The sequence below is a fragment of the Oncorhynchus tshawytscha genome, linkage group LG03 (assembly GCF_018296145.1).
Source record: "Oncorhynchus tshawytscha isolate Ot180627B linkage group LG03, Otsh_v2.0, whole genome shotgun sequence".
In the NCBI taxonomy this organism is placed as follows: Eukaryota; Metazoa; Chordata; class Actinopteri; order Salmoniformes; family Salmonidae; genus Oncorhynchus; species Oncorhynchus tshawytscha.
This window is the reverse complement of record NC_056431.1, coordinates 51,777,179-51,794,165: the sequence shown is the minus strand read 5'-3', so window position 1 is coordinate 51,794,165 and position 16,987 is coordinate 51,777,179. Positions and strand designations below refer to the sequence as shown.

Sequence of the window (16,987 nt, the reverse complement as noted above, 5' to 3'; positions counted from 1 at the left end):
CATGGAACTGAGTCCCCAAGATTATAATAGTCATATAACAGACTACAATAAACCATATCTAAGGGGGTAGAAAAAGAAGGAGCATCTCTTTCCTTTTTCCTTCTCTAAGACTGGAATAACTATGAGCCAGGCAGGATTTCCCATGTGGGCACTGCAGAGCACAGAAGTTCATTCCGTGGTTTCCAAATCTCTAAAACACTGCTAACTCTACAGAGAGAATCTCAGCAGTAGTATTAGAGGACAAAAGCGCCACTGTCAGAGGTTTTACTACTATGATCTACCTTCACTACCTCAGGTACTCAAGTCAACTGTCTTATTGATCTCCTTCCCCCTTTTTAACACTTAAGGGAGCTTATTTACAATCTACTTCTTTGATGAGTGTTGTGGTGCTTTTGAAGTGTTACTCAACTAAGTCCAAAACGATATACTTACAGATTACTTCCTGACCTGTTTTCATGCCTTTTAACAATTGAGGGAACTTAATTAAAGGAGTAGTTCACTCTTTTACAACTTGATATTAGATGTTTCTTAACCCATAAATTAGTCGATGGGCCAAGATAACTGAACCCTGAATTATAGTTTTTCTCTAAACAGCCACAACAAATGCCAGCTAACCTTAGCCACCACAAGCTAACAATCAATGGAAGAGAGAGCATGTAAAAAGTCAAAATCCCCTGAAATCAATTAAAATCAACTCCACATTTAGTTTTACAGTGGGACAAAACAGTATTTAGTCAGCCACCAATTGTGCAAGTTCTCCCACTTAAAAAGATGAGAGAGGCCTGTACTTTTCATCATATGTACACATCAACTATGACAGACAAAATGAGGGAGAAAATCACATTGTAGGATTTTTAATGAATTTATTTGCAAATTATGGTGGAAAATAAGTATTTGGTTACCTACAAACGAGCAAGATTTCTGGCTCTCACAGACCTGTAACTTCTTCTTTAAGAGGCTCCTCTGTCCTCCACTCGTTACCTGTATTAATGGCACCTGTTTGAACTTGTTATCAGTATAAAAGACACCTGTCCACAACCTCAAACAGTCACACTCCAAACTCCACTATGGCCAAGACCAAAGAGCTGTCAAAGGACACCAGAAACAAAATTGTAGACCTGCACTGGGCTGGGAAGACTGAATCTGCAATAGGTAAGCAGCTTGGTTTGAAGAAATCAACTGGGAGCAATTATTAGGAAATGGAAGACATACAAGACCACTGATAATCTCCCTCGATCTGGGACTCCACGCAAGATCTCACACCGCGGGGTAAAAATTATTACAAGAACGGTGAGCAAAAATCCCAGAACCAAACGGGGGGACCTAGTGAATGACCTGCAGAGAGCTGGGACCAAAGTAACAAAGCCTACCATCAGTAACACACTACGCCGCCAGGGACTCAAATCCTGCAGTGCCAGACGTGTCCCCCTGCTTAAGCCAGTACATGTCCAGGCCCGTCTGAAGTTTGCTAGAGAGCATTTGGATGATCCAGAAGAAGATTGGGAGAATGTCATATTGTCATATGAAACCAAAATAAAAAAAAATTGGTAAAAACTCAACTCGTCGTGTTTGGAGGACAAAGAATGCTGAGTTGCATCCAAAGAACACCATACCTACTGTGAAGCATGGGGGTGGAAACATCATGCTTTGGGGATGTTTTTCTGCGAAGGGACCAGGACGACTGATCCATGTAAAGGAAAGAATGAATGGGGCCATGTATCGTGAGATTTTGAGTGAAAACCTCCTTCCATCAGCAAGGGCATTGAAGATGAAACGTGGCTGGGTCTTTCAGCATGACAATGATCCCAAACACACCGCCCGGGCAACGGAGGAGTGGCTTCGTAAGAAGCATTTCAAGGTCCTGGAGTGGCCTAGCCAGTCTCCAGATCTCAACCCCATTGAAAATCTTTGGAGGGAGTTGAAAGTCCGTGTTGCCCAGCAACAGCCCTAAAACATCATTGCTCTAGAGGAGATCTGCATAGAGGAATGGGCCAAAATACCAGCAACAGTGTGTGAAAACCTTGTGAAGAAAACGTTTGACCTCTGTCATTGCCAACAAAGGGAATATAACAAAGTATTGAGATAAACTTTTGTTATTGACCAAATACTTATTTTCCACCATAATTTGCAAATACATTCATTAAAAATCCTACAATGTGATTTTCTGGATTTTTTTGTGGGAGAACTTTGGTGAGAACAATTGATGGCTGACTAAATACTTTTTTGCCCCACTGTATGTTAAAGGTGATTTGGCCATTGAAAAAAACATGCTCACATGCCCCATCAATTCCATTGATTGTTAGCTTGTGGTGGCTAAAGTTAGCTGAAGTTTGTAGTGGATGTTTAAAGAGAACTGAACCATAGATTACAGTTTCTCCTGGCCCATAGACTACTTTCCAGGCAATTAATCATCTAACATCAAGTTGTAAAATAGTTAACTACTCTTTTAACAGTCAATCTACTTCTTCTGTGAGTGTTAGACTCTGCTGCAATAACCATATATTAGCTTACCACTTAGTTAAAGTAATGTAGTATGGCATTCATTCTAAGTAGTATGCTAGTATGAACATTGTAATGCAGACTATGAGGCCATGTTGGGGCTGTCCCTAATCTGACTGTTTCTCCATCAGTAGTTCAGTGACTCTAGTGATGACCTCAGGGTGAACCAGGCCCTGCAGTAGGTCGTAGGTGATGATGGATATGGGACAGTGTCTGTCCTCGTATCTGTCCCCAGGTGGTGGCCTTCCAATATCTCTGTAGCCTGGCTCTGGTAACACTAGAGGGTCTGAGGCTGAACTGGCGATGTCTCCCCTCCATGCTGGTGTGGGCTCTACTCCCATAACCAGGTCTGGCCTGACTATGTCACAGTCTTTGGATGTTGATGGTCTGTCTTTCTCTTTGGGGTTCTGCTCTGTAGTTTTCTGTTTGCCATTCTGGTTCCAGGTCACAGGGATGAGGTGTGGGCCGAAGGGTACAGTAGATTGTAAGGAAGAGGAGGGTTAGTAGGAGTCCTCTGCTGGTGGTGATGAAGGGCTAGTGTTCTAAGCTTGGCCCTTGGAGTCACGATATGCCCCTGTACGGGTCCCTGGATGGCCCCCTGCTGGGGTATCCTGGATCTGTTAGTCACGGTGACTTGTTGTCCCTCTCTTCTCTATTCAGGCCCCCACAGCCAGCTTCAGGTACTGCATATTCACATCAGTACCAGCAACCCCTCCTTCAGACAAATAAAGATAGTCGAAACCAAAAGAACCAATGTTTCGTCACAATCCACCTTACTCAGGGTTGACATACCTCAGGGACTATGGTCAGTACTGTATGTTTTCAAGGTCTCTGTCTCTTAACTAGTCTCACACACGTAATCCTTTGTTCTGCACCCTCTTTCGAGCTCTTAATTTCTTACCTAAAAAGCCAAGTTTTAGGCTAGGCAATCTCTAGCATAAGGTCAGTCAACAACTCAAATGCTTGAATGCTAATTGGAGCTAGACAGATTTGTCAATATGGGTGGGTTGGAATTCAGTCATCTCCTCTCTGTTGTTCTATGCTGCATTCCTGGGACTTTTGTCTTTCCCTGGACCTCAGCCAAATGGGACAAATTCCTCCCTGTGATCTATGTTCTTATAAGGACAACAAATGGTCGGACTGCACTGAGAATGACCCTGAGTGTGACAAATGTACCATCAGATTCTGCAAGGTACAGAGGGTTCGTTGTGGCTTGTGACAAGTGCCAACTGAACTGTCAATATTTTGACATACAGTAGAGTGTGAAGAGGATAAGTCGGGGTCAAGGTAACCTGGTCCAACATCTGTTTATGTCGTCTTCACAAGTCCTATGGTCATTGTCAATGACAATTGGTCTATATATTCAACTGTATATAGACTTTTCCCTATTGTATGATTGACTGTATGTTTGTTTATTCCATGTGTATCTCTGTGTTGTTGTTTGTGTCACACTGCTTTGCTTTATCTTGGCCAGGTTGCAGTTGTAAATGAGAACTTGTTCTCAACTAGCCTACCTGGTTAAATAAAGGTGCAATTTAAAAAAACAAATAAAAAGACAGCACAAACAGATCTGGGACCAAGGGTCAGGATACTGTACCTCAGTGGGATTGAGCCAGTCATCATCATTGTCCTTACTAAGTGTCGTCCTCAGAGCACAGACGATGGCTTTGGCGAGGGCCTCGCCTACTCTTGCCTCATCATCAACTTCCTGTATCAGATCCGGAAGAAGAAAGAAAAACTCCTATCATGGGAAAGAAGTCGCTGATAAAGACATTATGTGCAGCAGGCATAATTGATTGTGTCTGTGACGTTGTCTCAGAGCCAGTTATCAGGAGGCACCAGAGGTGACACACTACCTGAATACACATTCCTCTCATCTAGATATATCAATGTGTTATGCAGTGCACCACTCCTTTACATGCACACCCACAAATCATTATGACAGCCATAGCTTTACTCTGAGGCCTGTTCATTACTCAAAAACCCACAGTCATCATCGGGGAATCTCAATACCCGTCACATCCATCCCTCGTGAGGCTGCGTCCCAAATGACACCCTATTCCCTATATAGTGCACTACTTTTGACCAGGGCCCTATGGGCGGTAGGGGTAGCTTGTGGTGGGAAAACCACATCAAGCTGTAAATATGGCCCTCTGAAACTTTAATTTCCTCTGAAGCATATGAGGTGACTTTACTGTACTTACCAACTCAGTCCAGGAGTTGATGGAGACGTTAACAGGGTCGACAGACTCCACATGGTGCCCCCAGTGTCTGGGAACAAATAGCACCTATTGGAGTAGGAGGGCAACAGGGTCAGATGTCAGAAGAAACGCAATGTGATAGGTAGGAATATGGATAAGGAACGTATTTCTTAGTAGGAGTACTGAAGGAGCCAAAAATGTCTAGAATTGTCTTCTAGCACCACAGATCACAGTCCAGGGGTCAGAGAGCAGAGCATAGCCAGTCAATAAGTAGTAGAGCTGAAGGAGTCAAGGACTGTAAAGATTAGAATGCTGAGTGCTCTGTGTGATTTTTGCTTTGTGGTGTGAGTCATCCAGGATCATAAAGTTGGTTCCTAGACATTTTGGTGTATTGCACTTTCTGGCATTATGAAGGACTAATACTAGTGTCATTAGGCTAACTGGTATGTGTATTGTTTGGTAGAAAATGTGGAGTTAATGTTTGAAACCTCTGTAGGTGCTTTGTTTGCATATTTTGTTACAGATTTTTTGAGTTGTAATGTTTGGTGCTGTGTTGGTTGCCTTTTTGTTTGGTAAACTTGCCACTGCGGTGGATAGTTGATTGCGTGCTGCGTTGGAGAGTACATTGGTTAGTTTCCAGGCCCCTGCTCAGGCTGGAAACTCTTCCTCTACTCGCTGTTGGGACATCGGTCTGAGGTGAATACAATCTGCAGTGTACCTCAGTGGGAGAAATAGGTAGGGTAGTGCCATTTGTTACCTGGAGCTATAGCCTTTCTTTTTTCCCCCTGTTAGGCTTAGCGATGTGTTTCATTTTGGAATAGGTTGGGCATGGATATTATTTTTTTGTTGTTGTGTGGACTCAGCAGTTGTCTCGGTGGCACATCTGTGGCTTGGGGGGAATCTGCCAGTGTGCTGGTGGGGTTTTTCTCTTAACAGTGGGGTACAGTGTGTCATTACCCACCATGAATCCGCACAAAGACTAGGGTTGAGTTATTGTAGGATTTGGGGAAGCTCCATATATCTCATCTGTCTTCTGTGGTGCCCAGTGTGATTGGCATTTCTCTTGTGGTCTGGTGTGTTCAGCAGAGGGAAGAGAATCATGTTGTATTTACTTGTGACTATGGTGTCTAATGTAGACAAGTTCATTCGCTTTCCATCAGAGGAACTGTTCAAATATGTACTAAAGAGCATCTGTTGAAGATCGCTGATCACTACCAGGTTGAAATTATTTGATATTGTTGTAAACTTATGGATGTTGCCAAAATTTAATGGAAGGACCCTGAGACGTTCTTTTCGTTGGAACTTGTTGCTGACGTGGTCTCGTGCGCCCTGTTCCTGAATGTCTACATGACTGACTGTTGTTTATTTTGTTTGGTATTGTCCTGTTCTGTTGCTCCTGTCTGTTCCCTTCTGGCCTCGTTTTCTTCTTTCCTCTTAAAGGTTGCTTCCTGTTGCCAAAGGTTGCTGAGGTCTGGGGAGGGCGAGGTTGGCTGGGGCAGTGGGACTAGGATCCAGGGCAGTATTTTGTTGTTTGTGTGATTGGTGTGGTGTTCCGGGGTCCTTGTTGGTCCCCGGTTTTATTTGTATATAGGTTGCCTCAGTCATATTGATCCTCTGTTCCAGTCTGCTGTGTAGGTAACTGGGCTTAGTCTTGACACAATAGACGATACGTCCTAGTTCAACCCCACAGACATGGACCCGTGAAAAACAACAGAAATGAGTTGCTAAAAATCTGAAAGTTAATCACCTATGAGATAATAGTGCAGGATAACCTGTACGATAATGTTTGGTTTCCCATCCACAGCTTTGTACAACAGACGTCAGTTATAAGTGAATAACCTCTAAAGACCTAATTCTTTGAAGTTCCCTTTAAACTAGGTGTCATGTACCTACATAATAGGTTATAGGTTTAACTTATAAACCAATTGAACAGCCCCCACTGTTTTGTTTCTTAGTGGTAGCACTTGTAACTAACTTCATCAGTATTCTGCAGGAGCACTTAGTTTCCCAGAGATAGGAAGTGGGACAGACACTCATTGCTTTGCCACTGTCTTGACTCAAAGAGAGCGTGTGGATGTGCTGGCTTATACTGCTGGAATCTGAAGGGTGAAAGTGTGGTGGGTATCACAGAGACAAAAGACAACACAACCCCTCTCCTAATTAGCTTCTAGAGTCAGTATCAAGACAGGAAAAGGCCAGTGGTCACAGACCAAAGTATCAATAATGAGACAAAGAGAATTTAAATTATTTAAACATCTTTGACCTGCAAGCTCACTCAGATCTCATACTGTGCAGCAGCAATGTGGGGTTGAGTAAGGCTGAACCTTCCAATGATTAATATTCCATTGACTAGGGCTGCTGCATCTGAATTGATGAATCTGGTCAATATAAGTGGATTATATAGGGAATAGCGTGCTATTTGGAACTCCTAGAAGTCTGGGTGGCTGATGTTACAATCTTACTTTCATGTAGCATACCTGTCCTCTTCATCCATAATGAATATCTGCTCTGTTCTGCCAGAACAATCCTCAGCAGCCAGTGTTATAGATTATTGCTAGGTCTTAATTGGATTTATAAACCAAAGTCCTTATCACCAATCCTGAATCCTAACAGATGAGAGACTGTGCGCTGAGGCAGAGAAACATGCTCCTTTTGAGAGTCAATAATGTTTAACATTAAAGCTTCTGTTCTGTCACGATTACTCAATCATATCATTGTCCCGCTCTCCTGTTCTGGCACTCAACGTGGCCGGTCTACTAACCACTGGTCCTGGCAATCCACATTACGCACACATGGAAACCATCATTGCACACACCTGCTCCCCATCGTTACGCACACCTGAACTTCATCATCACCCTGATTATCTCCCTTTATTTAGCCCTCAGTAGCTCAGTCTTCAGGTAGTTTTGGTTTGGTTTACACCTGTTTTGAGCATAGTCATGGTTTTATTATTAAACTCACCTTCTTCCTGACTCCCTGTGTATACGTTACAGAATACTGCCTCTCAAGATATGAAAGCAGCAGAAGTTAAGGATATCTCCCAGATGGTCGACGAACAGGAACACCTACTCCGTCAACGCCATGACCAGCTGGCTCAACTGGGTACGGTAATGGATCAGGTCCTCCACGTTCCCCACCACCCGCGAGAATCTCCAACTAGTGGATGATCCTCGACCACGAGTCGTCCCAGCGAGCCAGATCCCCAGCCCATCCAGCAGCTGATCCAGCAGTCTGCCCAGGTCAGCGACGTCGTATGTATGTATGTATGTATGTATGTATGTATGTATGTATGTATGTATGTATGTATGTATGTATGTATGTATGTATGTATCCCAACCGGACAAATGACGCGACTCCATCGGAATGCCGTGGCTTACTACTCTAGTGCTCTATCTACTTCAATCATCAGACAGGAGCCCCCACCACCGAGAGGTCCAAGGTTGCTGCGGTCATTTCCCTGCTTACCAGACGGGCTTTGGAGTGGGCCACGGCCTTCTAGGAGAGGAGGAGCTGAGTTCCTATGAGAGGTTCATGGCTCTGTTTATGGCGATCTTCGATCATCCACCTGAGGGCAGGGCGGGAGGTGAGCGACTGCTCCATCAGGGTGCCCAGATCACTGCAGAGTACGCCCTCATCTTCCAGACTGTGGAATAAGACGATTCTCTAAATCCTGCCATTTTATCCCGCTCTCCGGTCTCCCTACTGCTCTCCAGGTCGCTGAGGCACAGTTCCAGCAGGTCTTCCGACACTATGGCCTTCCGGAGGACATCGTCTCCAATAGTGGCCTCCAATTCACATCACGGGTATGGAAAGCCTTCATGGAGAAGCTGGGGGTCACCGGGCAGGTGGAGAGGATGAACCAGGAGCTGGGGAGGTTCCTTAGGTGCTGGCCTGGTTCCATCCCTGGATAGAGTACACCCAGAATTCACCGTGCCACTCCTCCACCGGGCAGACCCCCTTCCAGTGTGTCCTGGGATATCAACCAGCTCTGGCTCCATGGACCCCAAGCCAGACCGACGCTTCTGCGGCAGACTAGTAGTTCAGAAGGAGCAGGTGGAGCCGGCAGACTGAGGTTCCTGTATTCCATCCTGGTGATCGTGTCTGGCTCGCCACCGGGAACCTCCTGCTCTGTAGGAAGCTGAGTCTCCGGTTTATGGGGCCCTTTAAGGTCCTCCGGGCAACCCGGTGGTTCCTGGTTACCCACCCCCGGACATCGATGGGAGTCTCACCTTTGCCGTCAGGTCCCTCCTGGACTCCCGAGGTCGTGGGGGTTGGCTCCACTACCTGGTGGACTGGGAGGGTACGGTCCAGAGGAGCGCTGTTGGGTCACGGTGGACGCCCCCCGCAACGCCCCTGGACATCGATGGGCGCCTCGCCTTTGCCGTCAGGTCCCTCCTGGACTCCTGACGTCGTGGGGGTTGGCTCCAGTACCTGGTGTACTGGGAGGGTATGGGCATGGCGTCATCCTGCGGCTAGTGGAGGGGGTACTGTCACGCCTACTCCTGTCACTTCCGCTCCGGCACTCGACTGCGCCAGTCTACTAACCACCGGTCCTAGCAACCCACATTACGCACACCTGGCAACCATCATTGCGCACACCTGGACTTCATCATCACCCTGATTACTTTCCCTTTTATTTAGCCTTCAGTAGCCTCAGTCTTCAGGCAGTATTGGTATGGTTTATGTTGAATACGCTGCCCCTGTTTTGATTATCTTCATGTTTCTTATTATTAAACTCACCTTCTGCACCTGCTTCCTGACTCCCTCGACACAGATTAAGCCTAGTCCTGAAATTAAAAGCATGATCAAGGGAGGATCTGGCACAGTGTGTACCTGTCCAGGCTAGAGGGTGACTGTGGGCCTTGGTGTGTCTGTGGGGAACCTTTGGAAGTCTGGCTGGAGTACGTCACACTAGACTCCTCATAGGGGATCCTGCTGGGGTACAGACCGCTTGTTTGCAGAGGGGAACAGGTGCCAACGCTTCCTGAAATATAACAGGGTAGGAGTGCTGATCTAGGTTCAGTTTATTTTTAAAGGGAAAGCCATCTTCACCAAAGCCATTGCATGCTTCATTGCAAGTTAAGCATGTTACTGTACTTCAGCATGTGACAAATAAAACTTGAAACCACAATGATTCTATTCTATGTAGTTGAGGAAACCTGGAATCTATCGCCATTCAATTTAAGCTATAGTTCAATATAATGTCTCTTTTATTGAAATATTATGTAATGTGAGTTCTTTGGTTAGGTCATCACATCAATGTGAAAGGTTTCAACAACCAATTTAAAGAAACAAGACTAGTGATCTTCATATGTGAAAGCAGTGAGAAGATAATATGCACAAATATATTTGTATCGTTTGTCAGACTCCGTGCTCCACACAACCAATACAGTAGTGGAGAGGGTAGCAAGTTTTAAGTTCCTCGGCATACACATCACAGACAAACTGAATTGGTCCACTCACACAGACAGCATCGTGAAGAAGGCGCAGCAGCGCCTCTTCAACCTCAGGAGGCTGAAGAAATTCGGCTTGTCACCAAAAGCACTCACAAACTTCTACAGATGCACAATCGAGAGCATCCTGGCGGGCTGTATCACCGCCTGGTATGGCAACTGCACCGCCCTCAACCGTAAGGCTCTCCAGAGGGTAGTGAGGTCTGCACAACGCATCACCGGGGCAAACTACCTGCCCTCCAGGACACCTACACCACCCGATGCTACAGGAAGGCCATAAAGATCATCAAGGACATCAACCACCCGAGCCACTGCCTGTTCACCCCGCTGTCATCCAGAAGGCGAGGTCAGTACAGGTGCATCAAAGCTGGGACCGAGAGACTGAAAAACAGCTTCTATCTCAAGGCCATCAGACTGTTAAACAGCCACCACTAACATTGAGTGGCTACTGCCAACACACTGTCAATGACACTGACTCTACCCCAGCCACTTTAATCATGGGAATTGATGGGAAATGATGTAAATATATCACTAGCCACTTTAAACAATGCTACCTTATATAATGTTACTTACCCTACATTATTCATCTCATATGCATACGTTGATACTGTACTCTATGCCACTTGGTTTACATACTTATCTCATATGTATATACTGTACTCGATATCATCTACTGTATCTTGCCTATGCTGCTCTGTACCATCACTCATTCATATATCCTTATGTACATATTCTTTATCCCCTTACACTGTGTATAAGACAGTAGTTTTTTGGAATTGTTAGTTAGATTACTTGTTCGTTATTACTGCATTGTCGGAACTAGAAGCACAAGCATTTCGCTACACTCGCATTAACATCTGCTAACCATGTGTATGTGACAAATAAAATTTGATTTGATTTGATTCGAACTAATATCTCTGTTCTAAAGTGCCTCACCTCATACCCCCATCTCTCGCTCATGAGACCTCGATGAATGACTTTCTCTTTCAGGGACCAGAGAACCCATCTGATGATCTCCCCAAGTGAGTTTCATCCCCTTCTCCTCTGTCTCCCTACCCTCTTCTCAGCCCCTCACCTCCCTCCTCTCAGCCCCTCACCCCACTTCCCTCCTGACTCTCACCCCACTCCCCTCCCAGGAAATAAAAACAGCCACCTCTACATCCTCCAAAAGGAGTTTCTAAACCTTCTTTCCTCAGAGATAGAGGGATGAATGGTGAGTAGATCTTTGCCCTACAGATAGTTCTCATTCTATTGATTTGCTGTATCTATTGTCTGACTCCAGCACCACTCCTTTCTTCTCAGCTATAATGCTGTTAATTTTTTAAATTCTAATCTATTATACAATTCCCTCTGTGAAGGGAAACATCCATCGTCTGTGTGCACTACTGCCACTTGCCAGTGAGATGTTTTGTTCATTAGGGCTCATTGAAGCAAAACAATTAGCAACAGAAAACAAAAGGCGCTTCTTATTGGACATATCCAGGTAGTCCTTCTCCATTTCAGTTTTTATTTTTCTTGTTTTGTGCCTGCTGAACACAACCCAGTTCTGTACAATTACCTTCCTTGCACAGTACCAGGTTCTACCCATAGTAGTTCAGGTGGCAGAGAGCATTGGCACCTTCTGTATCAATCCACAATGTGCTGTCTCTCCCACTACAACCCAGGAACCCAAACTGAGACCACACCACGTCCTGTAATGCACACAATACAGTTCCAATTACTAACACTGTAATTACCAATCATACTGTATATTCATGGTTGCTATAATCTCATATCAATTTATGCAGTCATCTATTTAAATCTCATCTAACATTTTAAATATGTCATTGTAAAGAAAACAATTCATATTCATGGAACAAATATGTCAATGTGCCATGAGCAGTTTCAATATTACGGTATGGCAGCAATACATCCCGAGGGAAACCTCCATTGTCACTAGACACAGGTGAAAATGCATGCCCATTCACCATCTCATTGATTGCTTAATAGGCAGTGCAATGACTGTCAACAAAGGTTGTACCCCAAATGCCACCTCATGCCCTATATATTGTACTACTTTTCACCAGACCCCTATGGGTCCTGGTCAAAAGTAGTGCACTATGTAGGAATAGGATGCCAATTGGGACAGACACTCTCCAGAGGAAACAAGATGTTTGTTGTCTGTAGGCTCTTTGTCAAACCATTTGGGCTGTCAATCATTTCCTGTTAAAAAGCAACAAAAAAAAGTGGGGTTTCTGCCCAGCACCCTGGATAATGAAACCATTACCATGTTCAGGCAACTGTAAATGATAGACTTCACAATCTTGGCTTTCAGCAACTTTTAAATGGTGCTATTCATCATTTAAAAAGGCATCTGACTGCCTGTCTTTAAGGCATGAATTTCATCAGACCTGTGAAAAAATGCAGGCCGCCCCTTAAGCATCTATTATCATTAAAGGGAAATGAATTAATGGAGGCCAGCTCGAACTAGAGTGGACGTTCAAGGCCTTGACTGCCCGAGGACTCAAAAGGAAAAGGGCTGCCATTGAAAAGTTCCACTGAAAATGTCTGTCCTATCACGACAGGATATCATCAAAAAGAGAGAGAATGTCTGCTGATTGCTAAAGTTGTCACTTTTGATTTGTACGTGTCTGTATCAATTTAGGCTTAGGCTAGTTAGCTTCTCCAGGATCGCTGATGGGGCAAAGGAATTAATTAAAGATACCCATGCATCTGTTTGACATTTACATGTTGGTGTGATACTGTCAGAACTGGACTCAATTTCATTTAGATTCAATTGATGAATAAATTAAAAATCACGGCACATTGATAATCGGCCATTATTTTCTCTGAGTACAACTTTATTAAAGAATGGAATTTCAAATACATCTCTTGACCTGAATGGACTGAGGAAAAAATCCCATATAGTTGTGTCTGTGCATTGAATATAACAGATCAAAGCAGCCCATGTGTTAACCAAAATGGCTTTAATTCAGCAGAGTGATTCAAGGGACAGGCTTTTGATTGTGACAGAACCACTTGAACATTCCATAGAACTAACCCCATGGCTTGAATCTGTCTAAGGCTGAGCACCTTATGTGAGCCCTGTCCTCAACCGCCCTACAAGTTACTCATCACACCTGGCAACCTGCAAACAGAAAGTTAGTGATTGAGGACAGAAATAGCATACAAAAAGTAAGAAATCACAGGCAGACAAATTGCAGAGTGACAACATGTAATCCTTCTCAACATTCTGTCAGTGCTGAAAAGACTAATAATTCTTAATGATGTTTTTCAGTTCCTTGATTATATAAGATATATGTGACTGTGTAGCATCATGAGATTGATTGAGGAGGGTGTGTATATCTGAAATAGAGAGTAGTTTACCCCAAACATGTCTTGTCTTGGAGCAGCAGTGCCATGTACTTGCAGTCTGCATAGGCCCAGTACTCTGAGAGGTGGTAGTCAGAAAACACCCAACATCTGCACCAGTCTGACCCTCTGTCCAGGACTGATACTCCTCAAGTCTGGCCTCTACATATGAGCACTGAGCTCAAAAATAAGTGCTTGACAATGAAAAGATAGAAAGGGAGAGGGAGAGAACATTTGTTTCCCATATGTTTCCCAAAAGGTTGTACAGGACAATCTCTATTTTGGTGGCCTCTGGTACATTCCAATGCCTTGATTCCATCTGAAATACATAGTGAAATGATTGAATACCTTTTCAAGTTCACCTCCCAGATTGGAAAAATGTGTTGTGGTATTGTGTAGAAAGACATGAATTTACAATTGTATTATTGATAATGTATTAATTCAATGTAAATATATGATATTCTAAGTAAAAGAAGATTAAACATTTAACCCATATTCTCTTGAGATTAAAGTCTTATTTAGAGTTGTACTGCAAGATACAGTATGAATTGCCAAAATGTTGCATGTGCAGGGCAGTGGTGGAAAAAGTACCCAATTGTCATACTTGAGTAAAGTAAAGATACCTTAATAGAAAATGACTCAAGTAAAAGTGAAAGTCACCCTGTAAAATCCCACTTGAGTAAAAGTCTAAAAGTATTTGGTTTTAAATATACTTCAGTATCAAAAGGAAATGTAATTGCTATACTGAAGTATTAAAAGTAAAAGTATAAATAATTTTAAATGCCTAATATTAATCAAACCAGACCGCACCATTTTCATGTGTTTTTTTACAGAGAGCCAGGGGCATGACACTACCTTCAGACATAATTTACAAATGAAGCATTTAGTATTTAGTGAGTCTGCCGGATCAGAGGCAGTAGGGGATTTTCTCTTGATAATTGTGTGAATTAGACCATTTTCCTGTCCTGCTAAGCATTCAAAATGTAACAAGTACTTTACTGTTTTCCCTGGACACACAAATGACGTCACATTAAGACAAAGTTTACGCAAAAGTAAAAATATAAAGTTGTCAAAAATATATATAGTAAAGTACAGATACCCCAAAAAACTACTTAAGTAGTACTTTCAAGTATTTTTACTGAAGTACTTTACATTACTGGTGCAGGGTATACAGGCTGTCTCTAATTTATTAATGCACAATTTGACTAAATGGGTCATGGAAAAAGTTATGTTTTTTTGCGAAAACTTTGTCTTTATGTGACGTCATTACTGTTTTTATCGACACAAAATAGTTAAATGGAAACGCACCCAAGTAGGCAATTGTCACACCTATTTTCTATGAAAACTTTCTAATCCCTGGACAAGTTAACAGAAACATAGCTACTGTCTGGCAAGACCCAACATCCTGGGAAATCCTTTGGTTTACGTGTCCTGATGCGATACCATGGACATATAACCACGTTGCATGATTTATGAATAACAAAGGGAAGAGGAGATCAACTTTATTCAGTCAGTTTGACACCTTTTATGAACTTGTCAACACTTGCTGTTTAGTTGTCAATCAACACACAGTGGCCTAAATAGCCTACTATGCGTGCTGGCTATGTGAAACACGCAAAACAAAATAAATGAATGTGTCAGAAAACAATAAGTAGGCTAAATCCTGGATTTCGACTCATTGTTACAACTTACATTAGTCAACATGGGACATTAAAATTCTCAAGCATCGCGCTCTCTCCCTCCTCAGTGTAAAGACATTTGACTGTACCAGAGATCTGTACGGTGCATTCGGAAAGTATTCAGACCCCTTCACTTTCTACTCATTTTGTTACGTTACAACCTTATTCTAAAATGGATTCAAAATTTTTCCCCCTCATCAATCTACACACAATACCCCATAATGACAAAGCAAAAACTGTTTTTTTAATGAATTTTTGAAAATGTATTTTAAATATATAACTGAAATATCACATTTACATAATTATTCAGACCCTTTACTCAGTACTTTGATGAAGCAGCTTTGACTGCGATTACAACAGAGTCTTGAGTATGACGCAACAAGCTTGGCACACCTGTATTTCTCCCATTCTTCTCTGCAGATCCTCTCAAGCTCTGTCAGGTTGGATGAGGAGCGTCGCTACACAGCTATTTTGAGGTCTCTCCAGAGATGTTAGATCGGGTTCAAGTCCGGGCTCTGGTTGAGCCATGCAAGGACATTAAGAGACTTGTCCCGAAGCCAGTCCTGTGTTTTCTTGGCTGTGTGCTTAGGGTCATTGTCTTGTTGGAAGGTGAACCTTCGCCCAAGTCTGAGGTCCTGAGCGCGGATCTCTGTGCAATTTGCTCCATTCATCTTTCCCTCAATCCTGACTAGTCTCCCAGTCCATGCTGCTGAAAAACATCCACACAGCATGATGCTGCCACCACCATGCTTCACCATAGGGATGGTATTGGCCAGGTGATGAGTGGTGCCTGGTTTCCTCCAGACATGATTCTTGGCATTCAGGCCAAAGTGTTCAATCCAGAGAATCTTGTTGCTCATGGTCTGAGAGTCCTTTAGGTGCATTTTGGGAAACTCCAAGCGGGCTGTCATGTGCCTTTTACTGAGGAGTGGCTTCCGTCTGGTCACTCTACCATACAGGCCTGATGGGTGGAGTGCTACAGAGATGGTTGTCCTTCTGGAAGGTTCTCCCATCTCCACAGAGGAACTCTGGAGCTTTGTCAGAGTGACCACTCTGACCAAGAACCTTCTACCCCGATTGCTCAGTTTGGCCGGGCGGCTAGCTCTAGGAAGAGTCTTGGTCATTCCAAGCTTCTTCCATTTAAGAATGTTGGAGGCCACTGTGTTCTTGGGGACCTTCAATGCTGCATAAATGTACCCTTTCCCAGATCGGTGCCTCGACACAATCTTGTCTAGAAGCTCTACGGACAATTCCTTTGACCTCATGGCTTGGTTTTTGCTCTGACATGCACTGTCAACTGTGGGACTTTTCCAAATTATGTCCAATCAATTGAATTTACCACAGTGGACATCTCAAGGTTGATCAATGGAAACAGGATGCACCCGAGCTCAATTCCAAGTCTCATAGCAAAGGGTCTGATAAGGTATTTACGTTTTTTATTTTTAGTACATTTGCAAAAACCTCTAAAAACCTGTTTTCGCTTCTTTGTTATGGGTTATTGTGTGTAGATTGATGAGGATTTATTTTTTATATAATCCATTTTAGAATAAGGCTGTAACATAACAAAATGTGGAAAAAGTGAAGGGGTCCGGATGCATTGTATATAATGATGAGATGCTCATGTCTTCTACCTAACAATGTGAATCGTTGTCCCAAAGGCGGTAAGGCAGGCGACAAGCTTAGGTCCAAAATAAGCCCATAGAAATGCTTTGGGCTTATTTTGGACAGATTTTGGCGAGGGTGAAACCTCTCACTTCGCCTCTTCCTCTCTGGCACATTTCCCTGTCATCGCTCACTTTGTGAC

The 16,987-nt window shown here is 43.5% G+C and overlaps 1 pseudogene; it reads right to left on the bottom strand.

Annotated features, from left to right (window-relative positions):
* Nucleotides 1-2,606: 2,606 nt before the first annotated feature.
* LOC112224273 lies at nt 2,607-16,972 on the bottom strand (annotated as a pseudogene).
* Between the last annotated feature and the right edge of the window lie 15 nt (nt 16,973-16,987).